The sequence below is a fragment of the Mustela nivalis genome (assembly GCF_964662115.1).
Source record: "Mustela nivalis genome assembly, chromosome: 9".
Taxonomy (NCBI): domain Eukaryota; kingdom Metazoa; phylum Chordata; class Mammalia; order Carnivora; family Mustelidae; genus Mustela; species Mustela nivalis.
The window spans coordinates 63155654-63175312 of record NC_139028.1 but is presented as its reverse complement, the minus strand read 5'-3'; the positions used below and the strand labels follow the sequence as shown (position 1 = coordinate 63175312).

General features: G+C 39.9%; 2 protein-coding genes across 2 annotated transcripts in view; one reads left to right on the top strand and one right to left on the bottom strand.

The window, feature by feature from the left end:
• The window catches only part of RAB6A (RAB6A, member RAS oncogene family), a 121595-nt gene that overhangs the window by 93737 nt on the left and 8199 nt on the right, over positions 1 to 19659 (bottom strand). The window lies entirely within an intron of this gene.
• Positions 18791 to 19659, top strand: part of MRPL48 (mitochondrial ribosomal protein L48) — a 69730-nt gene continuing 68861 nt past the window's right edge. Inside the window, exon 1 of the mRNA XM_082749790.1 lies at positions 18791 to 19134. The gene's annotated coding sequence lies outside the window, so the exon portion shown is untranslated. The remainder of the gene's footprint in view (positions 19135 to 19659) is intronic.

The window sequence follows — 19659 nt, the reverse complement described above, 5'->3', positions numbered from 1 at the left end:
AGTTAGCATTTTTCATGGATATAGATACAGCCTCACTCTCCTTCTGAAGCGGCAATCACATTTACCCAGTACTCATTGTATAAGTCATATGTTTTGCCTTCAGATATCTTATGACCTAAAAATTGTATATCAAGTGCTACGGGGGTCATCAAATGGAGAAATTACTTAGGGGAAGGAGGAGTTAAAGAGGCCTTTATCAAGGACACTTTCACTTCCATGGTTTTCTATACACGATTCTCTTTACCTTGAACACTCTCGCCTCCCTTTCTCTCTCCAATTCCTACTCATCCATAGGTATCATCTTTAAAAAGTCTTCAGGTAGACTTCTCTGTCTGCTTCTAACCCCACCAATAGTGTAAATACGTATCTCTGCCTGTCCTCTGCTTGTACCTTATTCTTCCTCATCCCTTGTTACTGCTAGTTGTCAGTATTCCCCTCCTAAGTTCCATGAGGTCAGAACTCATGTTTTGTATCCTCAACAATTTCAGCATGCTTGACGTTGTAAGCATGCAGCAGATACTTGCTGAACAAATGAAATAAATGGGAGGCATTATTTTTTAGCTTCCTTCAAAGGATGAATGAGATGTGGGCATGTGAAGGTGTAAGGGCAAGAGCATTTTGGAGAAAGAGTACATCACTTAAAATCACATTATGTAAACTTGATACTACATTTCTTAACACCACTTATTAAAAAGATGGTCAGAACAGACATGTGACTAAAGATTCAGAGAGGACAGCTTTGGCAACTCCAAAGCAAAAGTATCTAGAATGGTTTTCTTTAACCAATTTAAAAGGGATTGTTAATTTGAAGCCCAGGAGTGTTCCCAGGAAGCTACCACACATAAACTGTATTATAATTACAGCTTGTTGTTTCACCCAGAGAGAAACAAGCTTCTTTCGGGAGGACTGAGATTCCATCTTATTCCTTGTGTCAGACACTGTTGGTTGCCTATCTAACAACACACACACACGAAACATACACACATCTCCACAATATATATTGGAAACGACAGATAATTTTCTAGCTTCCCTTCACTAAGCTAAAGACACCTAACTTGATCTGAACCAGAAGAAAATGTGCCAGAGACTTCTGAGATAAATTTGCTTTCCTGATGTAAAGAGGTAGATGAGGGCACACCGCCATTCTTCTGCCATTATATATGGTTATATAATGACATGATATCTAGAGCAAAGGTATCTTATGAACATTGACATATAATCCTTAAGAAAAAGCCAACCTGAGGCACCTGGGTGGCTCAGTGGGTTAGGCCTCTGCCTTCAGTTTGGATCATGGTCGTGGGGTTCTGGGCTCGAGCCCCACATAGGGCTCTCTGCTCAGCAGGGAGCCTGCTTCCCCCTCTCTCTCTCTGCCTGCTGCTCTGCCTACTTGTGATCTCTCTCTGTCAAATAAATAAATAAAATCTTTTAATAAAAGGAAAAAGAAAATAAAAGAAAAAGCCAAGCCATTGATGATGGTTAAGCTACAAGGCATCTTTGAGCCATTGTACCAATCCTGGCACTGTCTTTCTTCTGGATTTCTTTTTAACAAAATAATAAACATCTTTGTACTTAATATTATCTTTATATGTTTCTGTCATTGTTACATGCAGCTGAGAGCATCTGACATTCTCATCTTTAGATCTCTTAAAACATCTCATACAGGGGCGCCTGGGTGGCTCAGTCAGTTAAGGGACTGCCTTCAGCTCGGGTCATGATCCTGGAATCCCAGGATCAAGTCCCGCATCAGGCTCCCTGCTCAGCAGGGAATCTGCTTCTCCCACTGACTCTTTCCCCTCTCATGGTCTCCCTCTCCCCCATTCTACCTCTCTCAAATAAAAAATAATAATAATGAAAAAAACAAAACATCTCACACAATTCCCTGAACGCTGGTTACTCAATACTGTGTGTGTATACATAATACAGTAATAGTTATCAAATTGGAACTGCCTTTTCTGTTTACTACTCCCTAAAAAGAATTTATTACTCTTATAGAGGCAGGAAATCAATAGAAGGAGAAAATTGCCCAGGTAAAAGGACTGGAATCACATTGCTCATATTTGAAGCAAATAATAGCTCTGGCAGGAATTCAAGTTCCATCAAATGTGAAGCCCTTCTAACCCACTCTGCAGGTTATTATAATCATCACTGCTAAAAATAATAGTGGGTCAATATAGAAAGCATAAAAATGACAAATGCTCAATAATTCAAGGTGACCAATTAAATGAACACAATTAACACAAGGTATGTTTAAGCAAGAATCACTTTTAAAAGATAAAAAGAGAAAAAAAAAAAAGAGGGAGGCATCATGTCAAAGCCAGTTTTCCAAATACCTTGACCTACAAAGATGTGCCATGGGAAAAGTATAAAGGTTATTCAATCAAGGTGGAGGAGAAGATGGTAAAACCTCAATGGAATCGTCCTTCCTGTGATTATAGCCAATTCATAAGCTAAGTCAGAAGATATTTTTGCTACCGATTAATCTACAGAATCTATTTTTGATAATTCCATTTTGTTCCGTTCATATGAATCATGGTCCTCGTTATGAATAATGTAATTTCTCAGAGCCTTAGATGTGGGGTGTTCCTTTCAGGCTTTGAAATTCCAGTGGGGGAAGAGGTTGCTTCTTTTTATGCCAGTCCGGAATGTGTAATACCTGACATATTGCTGGAGCTCTCCTCTCCCCGACACTGTATCCCCCACAAGTAATAAAGTCTCCTCCAAAAGGAACAGGAGAATGAATCACTCCACTTGCCGCTAAGAGATAATCACCCTCAGAGTAAAAGAGAACAACTGCTTCTCCTGCTCTTTATATAAAGAATAGAGCATCTTAGGACAGAAAAGTGGGACCAATACTGTTTGCACTGAAATGCCAACAGACTGTACAGCCAAATTGTAACTTGCCTAAGATGCCAGGAGAAACAATCTTTTTGTAAAAATTTCTCCAGATTTTTGAATAAAACAAAGGGACCAGGACTTTTTTATTTAAAAATCAGAAGATAGTCATTACAGTAGTGTGTAACTGAGACTATCCTGTGAGATAATAAGCCACATCATTTGGGAAAATTAAACAAATTTCCAGTTATAGGATGATAGACTAAAGATTTTTCTGCTTCCTTCCTTTTCTGAAATTTTCCAAATAAAAAATAAAAATGCAGGCTCTGGTTTTGACAACTCAAACCCAGAACTGTCATATTTTAAGTTGGGAGATGAAGATAGAGCAGTGGTGACTAAACAGAGCCCAGAAAGTGTTCACTGAAGGGGAGAGTAACAAGAAGCAAGTCAAACAGGATCCCAGAAAGGCTCAGGAATGTGAAGGGTACTACAGAAGGTAGAGGTAAGGAAAGGGGCCCATAACAAGGGAATTGTATCAATGACTATATAAATAGTAGTTATAAACCTTTCCATCTCTACAGAGGAATTAAACACAAGAGGCTCCAGGCTCAAGAACCAGGCATAGTGGAATAATAGGGGGAGTTGCTGTCAGAAGATAGGGGCATTGATAACCAGTGGTCTCTCCCCAAGCACCTTACATAACACTAGCAGTGTCTTTTTTTTTTTTTTAAGATTTTATTTATTTGACAGAGAGAGATCACAAGTAGGCAGAGAGAGAGAGAAGAGGAAGCCGACTCCCTGCTGAGCAGAGAGCCCGATGTGGGACTCGATCCCAGGACCCTGAGATCATGACCTGAGCCGAAGGCAGCGGCTTAACCCACTGAGCCACCCAGGCGCCCACCACTAGCAGTGTCTTATATCCTTCCCTGCCCCAAGGTAAGTTGAAACACCCCAGAGAAAGGACCTGTAAAATTTTTTTAAAGATTTTATTTATTTGAGAGTCAGAGATCACAAGTAGGCCGAGAGGCAGGCAGAGAGAGAGGGAGAAGCAGGCTCCCTGCTGAGCAAAGAGTCTGATGCGGGACTCGATGCCAGAACCCTGGGATCATGACCTGAGCCAAAGGCGGAGGCTTTAACCCACTGAGCCACCCAGGTTTCCCAGGACCTGTAAATTTTTAATGTAACGGTAACTTCAATAAAAAAGCCAGTTCAGGGCACCTGGGTGCCTCAGTTGGTTGGGCACCTGACTTCACTCTGCTCATGATTCTGGGGTCCGGGGATCGAGTCCCACAAAGGGCTCCCAGCTCAACGGAAAGTCGGCTTCTCCCTCTGACCTTCTCCCCTCTCATGCTCTCTCTCTCTCACTGTCTCAAATAAATAAATAAAATCTTTTCATTTATTTTAAAATATTTTATTTATCTTTTAAAATATTTTATTTATTTATTTGACAGAGAGATCACAAGTAGGCAGAGAGGCAGGCAGAGAGAGTGGGGGGAAGCAGGCTCCCCACCAAGCAGAGAGCCCCATGGGGGGCTCCATCCCAGGACCCTGAGATCATGACCTGAGCCAAAGGCAGAGGCTTAACCCACTGAGCCACCCAGGTGCCCCAATAAAATCTTTTTTAAAAAAAGAAAAAAAAGAAGCCAGTTCGCCACATCAACATGTAGTGAACCCTTCTAATCAGAACATGCCACCCACTCACACTGAATTCCCAATTAATTTGGTGTCTTCTATTAAATAGGAACAAAATTAAAGATTTCCCACATATTTGATAAAAACCTCCAATATGAAATAAAGAAAATAAAACAAATAAACCAGCAAGAAAGAATTAGGAAAGTCTATGATGAGAGAAAAGAACTGCATAATTATGAAGAAAGAACAAGGTCATATTTTTTAAAAGGAACACTGAAACAAAAACAGCCTTTCTTGGAAATTAAATGATTACAATCAAATTTTTTTAAAGATTTTATTTATTTATTTGACAGAGAGAGATCACAAGGAGGCAGAGAGGCAGGCAGAGAGAGAGGAAGGGAAGCAGGCTCCCTGCTGAGCAGAGAGCCCGATGCGGGACTCGATCCCAGGACCCTGAGATCATGACCTGAGCTGAAGGCAGCGGCTTAACACACTGAACCACCCAGGAGCCCTACAATCAAATTTATAAAAGATGATAAAAGAGGGGTTTTCCTGGCTGACTCAGAAGAGCATGCAACTCTTGATCTCAGAGTTGTGAGTTCGAGCCCCATGTGGAGTACAGAGATTACTAAATAAAAATAAAAATTGAAAAGAAAAGAGGGGCACCTAGGCAAATTTTGAATGGCAAAGGACTTGAGGAGGCATTTCTTCAAAGAAGATGTGTGGATGGGGGCACCTGGGTGGCTCAGTTGGTTAAGCTACCAACCCTTTTTTCTGCTCAGGTCATGATCTCATGGGTCATAGTCTCATGGATCATGAGATCAAGCCCTTTGTCAAGCCCCACATTAGGGTCTGCTTGAAGATTCACTTCCTCAGCCCGCCCCCACATGTGCTTGCTCACTTGCTCTCTCTCTCTCAAATAAACAAATAAATAAATAAATTTTTAAAGGTTTTATTTATTAATTTGACAGAGAGTGAGAGAGCATAAGCAGGGGGGGAGCTGCACAGCGAGAAGGAGATGCAGGCTCCCGCTGAACAGGGAGACTGATGTGGGGCTCAATACCAGGACCCTGAGATCATGACCTGGATGGAAGACAGACACTTAACCGACTGAGCCACCCTGTGCCCCTAAATAAATAAATCTTTTCTAAAAAGTCTACTTCTAGGTATAATTTAAGAGAATTGAAAATATATGTCCGCGGGCGCCTGGGTGGCTCAGTGGGTTAAGCCGCTGCCTTCGGCTCAGGTCATGATCTCAGGGTCCTGGGATCGAGTCCCGCATCGGGCTCTCTGCTCAGCAGGGAGCCTGCTTCCTTCTCTCTCTCTCTCTGCCTGCCTCTCAGTGTACTTGTGATTTCTCTCTGTGAAATAAATAAAATCTTTAAAAAAAAAAAAGAAAATATATGTCCGCAAAAACTTGTATGTACAAGGAGCTCCTTTGTGTTCACAGGAGCATTATTCCTATTATCCAAAAAATAAAAACAACTCAAATTTCTTCTTTTTTAAAGATTTTATTTATTTGAGAGAGAGAGATCATGAGCAGGGGAGGGGGTGGAGGGAGAAGCAGACTCCCCACAGAACAGGGATCCCAGTGTCGGACTTGATCCCAGGGCCCTGAGATCATGACCTGCACTGAAGGCAAGCGCTTAACCAACTGAGTCACCCAGGTGCCGCAACTCAAATTTCTCTCAACTGATAAATGGGTAAACAAAATCAGGTATACCAATATAATGAATTGAGTATTATTTAGCCATAAAAAAGAATGAAGGGCTGATACATGGAATAACATGGATGAAACTGGAAAACATTATGCTAAGAGACTGGACACAAAGGGCCACATATTACCCTTTCATTTTTGGGCTGATGAAATGATCAGGATTTAGATATCGGTGATGGTTGCACCGCATTGTGAATTCAATACAAATCACTGAACTATATACTTTAAAAAAGCATGAATGTTATGATACGTGAATTATATTTCAATTTAAAAAAAAACTTAGGGAACCTAGGTGGCTCAGTCAGTTGAGTGTCTGCCTTCAGCGCAGGTCATGACCCCAGGACCCAGGGATCAGGTCCTGCATTGGGATCCCTGCTCCACGAGGAGTCTGTTTCTCCTTCTCCCTCTGCCCCTCCCCTCTGCTCATGCTCTCTCACTCTATTAAATAAACACGATCTTAAAAAAAAAAAAGTAAACATACATACCTATAGTTTATGTTATGTAGAAGCATTGTCACAGGTATGGTTTCTTCTTAATTTTTTTATTTTTTAAGCAATCTCTGTATCCAGTGTGGGACTTGAACTCACAACCCCAAGATCAAGAATCGCATGCTCCACTAGCTGAGCCAGCCAAGCATCTCTTTTTTATCCTGATTGAAGGTGGGATGAAAAAGATTTTGTTTTCGTGGCTTTTTTTTTTTTCAATATTTATTCATTTATTTGAGAGAGAGAGAGAGGAGAGGTAGAGGTAAAGGTACAGGGAGAGAGAGTCCCAAACAGACTCCAAGCTGAGTGCAGAGCCCAACCTGGGCCTCAACCCCATGACCCTGCTATCACAACCCGAACTGGAACCAAGAGTTGGACGCCCAACCAACTACGCCATCTAGGTGCCCCAAAAATGAGCTTTCAATTTTCGTGTTAACTGGATGTTTATGTTAAATGTTCATATTTCTGGAAAAATCAAAATTATGGAGACAGCAAAAGATTCAGTGGTTGTCAAGAGTTAAGAGGAGGGAGGGTTGAATAGGTGATTTTTAGGGCAGTGAAACTACTTAGGAGGATATTATAATGGTGGATACATGCCATTATACATTTGCCCAAATCCACAAAATGTAAACTATGGCCTTTGGGTGACAATAATGGGTCAATGTGGGTTCATCATTACTATCATATGTGCCATTCTAGTCAAGGATATTGATAACGGGGGAAGCATGCAAGTGTCCTGATAGGAGATATTTAAGAAACCTTTGTATCTTCCTCTCAGTTTTGCTATGAACATAAAATGCTCTAAAAAATAAAGTCTGTTAAAAAAAACAACAGTACAGGGGCGCCTGGGTGGCTCAGTGGATTAATCCACTGCCTTCGGCTCGGGTCGTGATCTCGGGGTCCTAGGATCGAGCTCCGCATCGGGCTCTCTGCTCAGCGGGAGCCTGCTTCCCTCTCTCTCTCTGTCTGCCTCTCAGCCTACTTGTGATCTCTCTCTCTCTGTCAAATAAATAAATAAATAAAAATCTCTAAAAAAAAAAAAAAAAACAGTACAATAAATACCCAAGAAGCTATTCCCAAGTCTCTACACATTTGTTTAATGTATTCCAACATTTATTATGTACAAGTGAAACACAAGGCAATGTGCTTTGTGCTGAGGAGATGGGAGAGAAAACAAAGCATGAGGGTCAACTTCATATAAACACTAAAACAGATTCTATCTTATTTGATTCTCCATACCTATTACCACTGAATTATTACATGCTTTAAGAGGTAAAGGAAGGATATTTTTGTAATCCAAAACATCTGTTTAGCTCTCAGCAACAAAATACAAAGAAAATGAGATTTCTAACTCCTTTGCTTAATCTCTTCCTTCTACACATTCTTAACATTTTAAATTAAAAATTTTCAATAGGGGCGCCTGGGTGGCTCAGTGGGTTAAAGTCTCTGCCTTCGGCTCAGGTCATGATCCCAGGGTCCTGGGATTGAGCCCCACATCGGTCTCTCTGCTCGGCAGGGCACCTGCTTCCCCCTCTCTCTCTGCCTACTTGTGATCTGTCTGTCAAATAAATAAATAAAATCTTTTTAAAAATTTACAATAAAACATAAATAACCATTTGTTTATTTATTTTTGGAAGATTTTATTCATTTATTTGAGAGAGTGAGAGAGAGAGAGCATGAGTGGGGAGGGGCAGAGGGAGAAGCAGGCTCCCCTCAGAGTGTAGAGCTTGACATGGGGCTCGATCCTGGGACTCCAGGATCATGACCTGAGTGGGAGGCAGATGCTTAACCAGCTGAGCCATCCAAGTGTCCCAATAATCATTTCTTTATTTGATAATTTAATAAATTGACAATTTATTATCCAGTAAATCAGGTGCTTGTGTGAGGATATCTTGATACCTATTCAGCCACGGTGGAACTTAAAATGTAGCTGAAAATGAAAGACATATGAAAAGCTTAAATGTTAACTATACTGGAATTAAAGTAAAAATAAAATGAAATAGTTTTTAAATTAAAAAAATTCTTAAGTAAAAGTTTAACAAAGATTTGAACAACATTTTAAAACCATACATTGAGATCTCACAAAGCATTGCATGACCAACTGCCAAATAAAGTACTAAGGCAATTAAGAGATTAGAGGAGAGGTTATATTATATTTATGATAAGGATGAAATCTCAGCTGCATCTTGACATATTAGTAGAATTTGAGTAAACGGAAGAGAAGAAAAAGGTAAAAGTTCTGAAAATTGTATAAAAATATAATAATAATTACAAAGAACCAATGTCAATACCTATCTTCAAGTCTCCTGAAAAATAATTACTATTAGGACTGTCCCCCTGTGCTAAAAATGCCAGCATTGTGTATTAGAGCCAGGCTAGAAAGTCTCATTATTTTCATCAGCAGAAGCAAGATCCTAAATTGTTCTTTTGTTGCCCAGATCTAAATTATCAAGTTTAGTGTACAGTCTTTCCAGAGGAGGTTTGCAAGAACATCTACATTACAGCTGTATCCCAATAAAACAGGGCCAACATGTGCCCTTTGTCCACACTCCAATGTAGTCAGATGAGAAAGAGAGAGAGAAAAAAAAGATAGAGGTTGTTTGCTGTGTTATTCATTTACTCACATTATCCAGTAGGAATCCTTCAGGGGAAACAGAAAGCCCAACACTAAATAGCTTAAACAATAGGGAAAATCACATTAAGAGGTTCCTAGCTATGGCACCTTCAAAGTTGGTTAACTTCCACCTAGCAGTGTCTGCAAGGACCTTGTTCCTCTGCCTTTACCCTCCTTTCCTCAGCATATTGACTTTTCCTTTGGATACCAGCTTCCCCAGTAATGATAAGATGGCTGTAATAGTTCAGGTTGACACATGTAGATACTATGAAGTCCAAAGAGAGAAGATAGCTCTATGTAGCTCTATTTATAAGTAAAAAACTCTCCGTGGAATCCCCCCCCAGCAGACTTCCTATTCCGCCTCTCTTTCCAGAATTTCTTTACATACCCATCCTAAATCTGTCACTGGAAAGAGAAATGGGATTACTATAACAAATACAAAAGTATATGGCTTTGTGGAGGGAGATGGATTATTGTAATAAAACTGTAATTTTGTTATAAGGAGGAAAAGATTGAAAATGACATTTGGCAGCCCACCACCAGTGTTCACTACATTAACACATCAGTTCAGATTCAAGTATGCTCTGCCTGATGCATTCATTTGTTCATTTATTCATTCTACAAACACTTTTGCCTATTAGGTACCAAGGTCTGTGCTTTCTTTATGAAAGGACAAAGTGGAAAAAGATTTAGTCCCTGTTCTTGGGTTTACATCAATCTCCTGGTGAGACAGCTGTGAAAAAAATAAATAAATACAAAATAAATTAGAATAAAGTAACTAACGGAGATTCAGATACATTCAAACTCTAACAAGATCTGCTAAGAAGGGTATATTATGGTTTATAGACTTCAAAGATCATATATATAGGGCGCCTGGGTGGCTCAGTGGGTTAAGCCGCTGCCTTCGGCTCAGGTCGTGATCTCAGGGTCCCGGGATCAAGGCCCGCATCGGGCTCTCTGCTCAGCAGGGAGCCTGCTTCCTCCTCTCTCTCTGCCTGCTTCTCTGCCTGCTTGTGATCTCTCTCTGTCAAATAAATAAATAAAATCTTAAAAAAAAAAAAGATCATATATATATTTATTTCACCTACTACTTTGAAATTTAATTAGATATGGGTAAATCATAATTTCCTCCTTCAAGAAGAACAGGATTTATGTCCTATTTTAATGAGTTTTCTTTTTTAATATTTACTCATTTATTTTAAGGGGGTTGGGGTAGGGGACAGAGGGAGAGGGAGAGAGAAACTCAACCAGACTCCAAGCTGAACATGAGCCTGACTTGGGGCTCAATCTCATGATCCTGAGATCACAACCTGAGCCCAAACCAAGAATCCGAGGCTTAACTGACTGCACCACCCAGGTGCCCCAGTGAGTTTTTATTTACACTTTTTTATAACCAGAGCTGAAGAGATGACCCACTGTTGGTGATAAGTCTTTCACCACTATACTATACTAGTCAGGAGTTCAGAACCCAAGTCTGAGTTAGAAACAGATTTTGGAGTTGTCACCTTACAGGTGGCAATTAGTGTCATGAGGATGGATGTGATCACCTGAGGAGAGGGTAGGCCGAGAGGTCAAGACAGAACTCTCTGGAATAGCAATATTTAAAGTTAGAGAAGGTAAAATAAAATAAAATTAGAGGAACTAATCTGGTAAGAAATATCAGAAAGTTAGGAGGAAAACCAGGAGAGAGTGGTGATCAGAAAGAAGGGAAGAGAAAAGTTTCAAAAGGAAAGGTGTGGTCAGCAGTACCAAATGCATCAGGGGAAAAACATGCCTTGTAGATTGAAAATTACCCTTTGAATCTACTCTCAAAAGGTGAGAGGCTGCAAATGGACACAGGGATCTTTTTCAGGTAAGAGAAATTTCTAAAACTGGCTCATGGTGATGATTATACAACTCTGTAAATTCATTAAAAATCAGTGAATTACTATACACTTAATACGGGTGATTTTTATCATATGTAAATTATATCTCATTAAAAGTGTTTACTTATTTACTTATCTTTACAGATTTTAATATTTGTCAGAGAGAGAGAGAGAGAGCACAAGCAGGGGAAGCAGCAAACAGAGGGAGAAGCAGGCTCCCTGTTAGGGCTCCATCCTCAGACCCTGAGATCATGACCCAAGCCGAAGGCAGATGCTTAACCAACTGAGTAACCCAGGCATTCTTCAGTAAAGGGGTCATTGGTGGCCTGAGTCAGAGAAGTTTCAATGGAATGAGGAAGACAAAAGCCAGATTTGGATTTAGGAGGAAATGGGAGATTAAGTAATAGAAGCAAGAAGTGAAGATGCATTTAAGGAATTTTAAGTTTTTTAAGAGAATGAAAGAAAATAAGAAGGTAACAACTAAAGAGGCAGACAGTGGTCAAGAAAAAGAGGACAATAGTTTAGTTTTAGACATGTTCCATTTTAAGTAAGAACCCAAGTAACTACAGGTAAATAATGATCACCATTTGTTTTAGAAGTAGGCATTGCAACAGATTGCAAGATAGTACAGGGTTCCACAATACGTGTAGGTGGGGCTGAAGCTATAAAGAAAACAACACAAAGCAGATAAAGTTCCCATCTTTGGTCTATATGCAAATTCCTTTTCCCAAAATTACTGAGCCAAGAGAGTATCTGTAGGGCTTTTTCATCTCTATCAGCTTCCAGACATATAGGTATCAAATGATTCTTCAGTATATATACTGAAGACAATCTCTCCACTCTCCAGTTCCTCAATATCTGGAAGTTGTTCCTAATATTGAGCCCAAATGTCTCCTTTTATAACTGAGTGCTTTAAAATTCTTCATCTGGGGGAAAAAAAAGTATGTTGTTGTGCTTTCTGTTGTCACTGTTTACAGGGTCACCAGTTGTCCTCCAAAAGTAATGAATCACATCTCTAATCACATCTCTAATCTTGGTTTATCTGTAAGAATGAAATTAAGTAATGCCGGTAGAGCATTTTGCACATTACCTATATAGAGAAAAAACTCAATAGTTACTATCATTTGGAAGGAGAGAGATGAAAAGATGGTGGAAAAATATTTTTTAGAGATGTTTCTCTCTTCCCCCTTAGAATACCATCCTTTTTATAGTATTTTATGTACAACTTAACATTAGTATCTGAACTACTAACCCATTTTCCTTACAAATGCATAGAGAATGAAATTACTCCCATTGCAAAACAATTCATCAGTTGCCAAAGGGTTACAACATTTCTTTCTTCTTTTTTTTTAAAGACTTTTTTTTTTTTTTTAAGATTTTATATATTTGACAGAAAGAGCACAAGTAAGGGGAGCAGTGGGCAGAGGGAGAGAAAGAAGCAGACTTCCCACTGAGCAGAAAGGCAGAAATGGGGCTTGATTCCAGGATCTTGGAATCAAGAACTGAGCTAAAGGCAGACCCTCAACCGAGCCACTCAGGTACCCCTAAAGAATTTTCCTTTTAAGTAATCTCTACACTCAACATGGTGCTCAAACTCACAAACCTGAGATCAATTCACATGCTCCACTAACTGCGCCAGCCAGAAGCACCCCTCCTCCACCTTTTTAAAAGATGTTTTAGGGGCGCCTGGGTGGTTCAGTGGGTTAAAGCCTCTGCCTTTGGCTCAGGTCATGATCCCAGGGTCCTGGGATTGAGCCCCACATCGGGCTCTCTGCTCGGCAGGGCGCCTGCTTCCCCCTCTCTGCCTACTTGTGATCTCTGTCTGTCAAATAAATAAATAAGATCTTTTAAAAAATTACATTAGGGGCACCTGGGTGGCTCAGTGGGTTAAGCCTCTGTCTTCAGCTCAGGTCATGATCTCAGGGTCCCGGGATTGAGCCCCATATCGGGCTCTCTGCTCAGCAGTGAGTCGGCTTCCTCCTCTCTCTGCCTGCCTCTCTGTCTACTTGTGATCTCTCTCCCTCTCTCTGTCAAATAAATAAATAAAATCTTTTTAAAAATTACATTAAATTCCTAACAGAAGGCAAAACCAAAAGCTCAGGTATAACAAACTACTATTGATTAAATATCAATCACAAATTAAGATGAAGCACATTTAAAATGTTAATGAAAAAAGAGCACGAGTGTCTAATTCTCCAATTTTTCATTTTACCATACAAGCAGTTAAAATATTGGACAGTCCTGTTCAATACCAGGTATTTATGCTTTGGTAGCAAGGAACAGGCAAAAGCCATGCTGATTCCAAGACTGAGCTTTACTACAGAGGGAGTACTCTTGCTCTTACGAATACAAAAACTGAAAGGGATTAATATTCAAAATTCAAGGAAACCAGCGACACACAGATTGACAGCACTTTGCAGAAATATTATTATACTGTAGTTTTTGTTTGCTTATATATAATTTCAGTGTCCTGCCTTGTATCTGCCAATAATTATACATTTTTGAGGACACAGATTTTACCTTCATTTGACCAGCAAAGCCTACCCCAATGTTTTACTCTAGTTGTATTCACACCAAGACATTGAAATAATAAACGTAAAATATTGTTGTATTATGGATTGGGTTGCAGACAAAATATAGGATGCCAGGGGTGGCTCAATCAGCTGGGCCTCCAACTCTTGATTTTGGTGTGATCTCAGTGTCAGGGGATTGAGCTTGGGTTGAGCCTTGTGTAAGGCTCCATGCTCAGTGTGGAGTCTGCTTGTCCCTCTCCTTCTCTCCCTCTGTTCTCACCCGAACCCCTCCCCCACACTGCTTGCATGCACACATGTGAGCTCTCTCTCTTTCTCTCAAATAAATAAATAAAATCCATAAAAAATATTTAGGATGCTAAATTAAATTTCATTTAAAATTTTATATTCAAGGGGCGCCTGGGTGGCTCAGTGGGTTAAGCCGCTGCCTTCGGCTCGGGTCATGATCTCAGGGTCCTGGGATCGAGTCCCGCATTGGGCTCTCTACTTAGCAGGGAGCCTGCTTCCCTCTCTCTCTCTCTCTGCCTGCCTCTCCATCTACTTGTGATTTCTCTCTGTCAAATAAATAAATAAAATCTTAAAAAAGAAAAAGGAAAAGAAACTTTAAAATTTTATATTCAAATCTAACCAAGCATCCTTATTATTATTTACTAATTCTGGCACCTCTAAATATGAGTAACTTGTTAAGGAACAAAATTCCACTGAGTATATTTTAAAGATCTTACTGGCTTTTTTCAATGATACATGAATCAGGCAGCATCCAAGACAGAGAATAGCTCTGAGGAGCTGTACAAAGTGAAAGACTTTTATTGGAGTGGAAACAAGGAAGTTACACTAGACAAAAAAGAAGATTGGTTATGGCACGATCTCTTTTCTTTAGGGAATGGTAAGGTTCTATTAGGTAGTTACTTAACTATTGCTATTAGGCAATGTCTGATTGACTGATAAAAGATTCAATTGCTGGGAGAGCCAACACTTAAATTTGGTGGCATGGGTCTTAGCATAAGTGACTCCACTGGGGCCTGTTACCTTGTTTTTAACAAACCTTTGGTAAGAAAACAGATCTCGTAGCCCCACAGATTGGCTAAGGGCTTCTTGGGAGTGAGACTGTTCTAGACTAAAAACCAAAGGATCTCACATGCTCATCAGGGAGATTGAACTAGAAAATGTGTTGTGCTATAATGGTCTCATTTTATGGGGAGGATAGAGTAAAATACTATTATTATTTGCAGAAATTTTGGGAAGGAGCAAAGGAGATAAATATTATGCTTTTTCATGTTCCTGAGAAGAGCTATGCTCTACAGATAGAAAAATTATATTTCTACCCACTTTTCTTCAGATTTGTTTATTTTTAAAGCTGATTCTGATAGAAGATTGGCTCAAGGGGTGGAAAGATTTAAAAAAGGAAGATATTATTGGCAATTTCTCCAATTAAAAAATTAAATGCTGAGTGAATGCAGCTTCTGTTTTGGACAGAAATTTTTTTTAAATTTCCAAAAGTAAAAGCGTCCATATTCTTTTTAAAAGCACAGCATAATATATCAATGACCCCACCACCATTACCACTTATTTTGATTAGGACAAAGTCTGAGAATTCCTCTCTCCTACCTTATGATTTCTAATGAAGTTTTCTCACTCCCAAACCTTATTGTCCTGAAGGGGAAAAAATGATGCTCCTTAAAAATGTCCAGAAATGGGGGGAGGTGGCTGGCTGTCAGAAGAGCATGTGACTTTTGATCTCAGCCTAATGAGTTTGAGTCCCACGTTAGGTGTACAGATTATTTAAATAAATATATTTCTTTTTAAATGTCCAGAAATGAATGTGATGAGGAAGCATTGCCATTACGTATACACCACATTCATCCTGAGTTGGATACATTATGAAAGACTAGCCTTATTTAAGTCCTAAAGAGTATACCATGTAAATGTCAGAGAAAGAGAAATTCCAGTATTTACATATCAGTGTATAATATAAGAATAAAGACCCTAAAAGACTTAAAGTTCTCTACAGATATTTGTTGAATAAGAGGATTTAAAACTTCAGATATGTGTGCCAATATTTTTAAAAACCCAACTTTTGGAGGGGAATTTCTATTAAAATTAAAGAGAAATTGACATTTGACTCTTGGCTTCAATAGAAAGTAACTCAGCTGGAAAGATTTAGATTTCTTTCTTTCCTTTTTTTTTTTTTTTTTTAAGATTTTATTTATTTGAGAGAGAGAGAGCAAGCACAAGAGGGATGGGGGGCAAAGGTAGAGGGAAAAAGACTCCCAACTGAACAGAGACCCTGATGTGGGGCTCCATCCCAGGACCCTGAGCTCATGACCTGAACCAAAGGCTGACATTTAACCCACTGAGCCACCCAGGAGCCCCAGATTTAGATTTCTAAATCCTAGTTTCCCAGGCTATGAATTAAAGTGTCATTCTATAGATCTTATATCCTCAAGTCGGCCAGGATCCTGTCTGTATCTTTATCAAAGACATCAACTTTCCTTTGTTTAATACTGACCCCTAAATTATCCAATCAGAGTTGTCTCCTAGCATAATAGTTTGAACTATGTACACAGCCTTTTCTGTTTGGGAGCAAAGTTATTCTAAAGATTCTATTACATTATTTTACTATTGAAGGTAAAACTCTATGATTTTTTTGAAGTGTGTGTTTTCTTGGGGTGTCTGGGTGGCTCAGTAATTAAGCGTCTGCCTTCGGCTCAGGTCTTGATCCTAAGGTCCTGGGGATCCAAGCCCCATATTGGCTCCCTGCTTGGCGGGAAACCTTGCTTCTCCCTCTCCCACCTCCCCTGCTTGTGTTCCTTCTCTTGCTGTGTCTCTCTCTCTCAAATAATTTTGAAAAAAAAAATTTTAAAAGTGTGTGTTTTCTCTTATCACTGGTTGTGAATAGAACTTAGATTTTAGGGGCGCCTGGGTGGCTTAGTGGCTTAAGCCGCTGCCTTCGGCTCGGGTCATGATCTCAGGGATCTGGGATCCAGCGCTGCATCGGGCTCTCTGCTCCGCAGGGAGCCTGCTTCCCTCTCTCTCTCTCTCTCTGCCTGCCTCTCTGCCTACTTGTGATCTCTGTCTGTCAAATAAATAAAAAATCTTAAAAAAAAAAAAAAAGAACTTAGATTTTAGTCCCAGGTGTTACTAACTTACAGTGACCTTGAGTGCTCAGCCTTTTTCCCCTGTACACTTCAATTTCGCCATCTGTAAAATGAGATGGGCCATATGACTTTGCATTTGGCAATAGTTTCCTAAATATGACACCAAAAGCACAGACAAAAAAAGAAAAAAGACAGATAAATTGTATTGGACTAAAATTAAAAACTATTGTGCATCAAAGGACACTATAAAATGAGTGAAAAGACAATCCATAAAATGAGAGAAAATATTTGTTAACCATATAACCAATAAGGGTTTAATATCCAGAATTTATAAAGAACTCTTACATACAAGTGCCTGGGTGGGTCAGTGGATTAAGCCACTGCCTTCAGCTCAGGTCATGATCCCAGTGTCCTGGGATCGAGTCACGCATCAGGCTCTCTGCTCTGTGGGGAGCCTGCTTCCTCCTCTCTCTCTCTCTCTGCCTGGCTCTCTGCCTACTTGTGATCTCTCTCTATCAAATAAATAAATAAATTCTTAAAAAAAAAAAGAAGTCTTACATACATTTCAACAACAATAACAACAATAATAAATACATTTTTAAAAATTTAAAAAAATAAAAAACTCCTACAATTCAACAGTTCAAGAAATGGGCAAAGGACTTGAATGAAAATTTCTCCAGAAAAGGTACAAAAATAGCCAACAAGCATAAGGAAATGTGCTCAACATCATTAGTCATAGATAAATGCAACCCAAAACTTGCAATGAGATACCATTTTACACCTACCAGGATAGCCATAAAAACTAAAGACAAAAAACGGAAAGTAACAAGTGTTTGTGAAGATGTGGAGACTAGAACCCTCATACATTGCTGGTGGTAGTATAACATAGTCCAGGTACCATGGAAAACAGCACAGCAGTTCCTCAAAAGGTTAAAACACGGAATTACCATAAGATCCAGGAATTCCACTCCTAAATATATGTACAAAAAAAATTAAAAGCACAGAGCTATGGGATGCCTGGGTGGCTCAGTGGGTTAAAGCCTCTGCCTTTGGCTCGCGTCATGAACCCAGCGTCTTGGGATCAAGACTGGCATCAGGCTCTCTGCTCAGCAGGGAGCCTGCTTCCCCCTCTCTCTGCCTGCCTCTCTGCCTACTTGTGATCTCTGTCAAATAAATAAATAAAATCTTAAAAAAAAAAAAAAAGCACAGAGTCAAATAACTGAATGCAAGTGTTTATAGTTGCATTTGCAAGAGTCAAAAGGCGGAAACAACCCAAGCATCCATCAATTGATGAATAAACAAATGTGGTATAGCCATACAATGTATGTGTTCAGCCATAAAACAGAATGGAGTACGATATAAGGTATGACATAGATGAAACTTGAAAACATCATGCTAAGATAAGGTAAACAGAAAAAGACAAAAATGTGTAGCTCCACTTAGGACATGTGAAATACCAAGAATAGGCAAACTCAAAGAAACAGAAAACAGAATAAACAGTGTCGGCGCTAATAGGAGTGGGTAATGGGAAGTTATCACTTAATGGGTAATTTCCATTTAGGGTGATGAATATTTTTGGAAATAATGGTGAAGGTTGAACAACATTGTGAATGAAATGTACTGTACTCTGAAAGTGGTTAAAATGGAAAATTTTGTTATCCACCTTTTATCACAATTTAAAAAAAAGAGCTGGGCCTGGGACCAGGTGATCTCCAAGTACGGTGGCTATTTAAGTTACACAACAGCCCACAGTTATGACTGTTGTGCCAATCGTAATTATTAATAGCATCCTCTTAGGGTCTCAGAGCTATTTAGTTTGGACAATATGACGGTCATTTTATTTCTAAGGATCTCTGATTTTCAATGGCTCTGAGATCCTAACCACGGGCATTAGGACCTCGGAAAGGTTTTGTGATGACATCACCTCTAGAAAAAAAGTCCACCGGCCTCCAGGGAACTGGAGACAGTGCAAGAAACCTCCGCACTTCATACAAGGCCCAGCTCCCAAGTGGTAAATCACTCTTCCCACTGCGTCCCTATACAGCGCGGCGAAGAAACACTGGAAGAATAGGGCGGTGGCTGTATAAAGAGCCAACGGCCCCACCCTTCCCCGCCTGCCACTCTCAGCATGGCTGCCCCTGCGGAAGTGGGGGAGGGAGCGAGCTACCTCTCGCAGGCCCCCAAAGGGGCGGGCCCCAGGAAAACCAATGAGCTTCAGCGGACCAATGGGGAGTGGCAGGAGGCGGGAACTAGCCGGGGCGTTGGCTGGAGGGCGGAGGGGGTGGCTTGGATCTGGCTGGCCTTGAAGGCGATTTGCGGCTGCCACATTATTCCCGGCTTTTGCGGTTGGATTTTGCCCGGTAGGTTGCCACCGTCAGCGCTTCCGGTTTGAACTCCGGCAGAGCTCATCTGTCCTCACCCTATCTAGTGCTTGTCCCTCCCCTTCAAAAGCAGCCCTAGTCAAAGCCCAGCTGTCCCCTCCCTCTCCTTTTAAGATGACTCATCTCCTCATCCCAGCTCTGAGACAAATTGACGGCTCCAGGTGTGGGCTCACACGTTTGAACTTAAAACATTTTTTTTCCTTATTATAAAAATAAAACATAATATAAAAGATTGGGATAAAAATTTTTAAAAATGACGTATTCCACCAACTAGAATCAATCAAGATTACCCACTATTTGTCATTATTTTTTTTTTCACTGTGTATTTTTACACAATTGAGACAATGCTGCATAAAGTTATCTGTTGTTTGTTACATACTAAGTATTTTTCTTTGTCATTTTAATTATATGCATAGTATAAACTATTCCATGAATGAATGAACTATAATTTTCGTATTTCCCCCATGGTCATTTAAAAATTTGGAATTTGAAATGAATAGCCAG